Here is a 249-nt window from a genome sequence, read left to right on the forward strand (position 1 = left end):
AAGATCAATAACTTTCTTAGCTAGCAATTCATCAAGAATCATAGGTACATCTGAATCTGGAAATGGGTAGACCTTTGCCTCTAACTCCTTCAAGGTTGGGCGTCGCCTCTCCTCCCTTGGATATTGACTTGGAGCTTCCTCCTTTTTTAGTTTACTATTGGTGGTGACCTTTACAGAAGTTGCTTTCACCGCCATAGATTCCTTAGTCTGGATCTTTGAGGTCATACCTTTCTTGAACTCCTTCTTTTC

This window comes from Solanum tuberosum, unplaced genomic scaffold (genome assembly GCF_000226075.1).
Source record: "Solanum tuberosum cultivar DM 1-3 516 R44 unplaced genomic scaffold, SolTub_3.0 scf00258, whole genome shotgun sequence".
NCBI classification, from domain to species: Eukaryota; Viridiplantae; Streptophyta; class Magnoliopsida; order Solanales; family Solanaceae; genus Solanum; species Solanum tuberosum.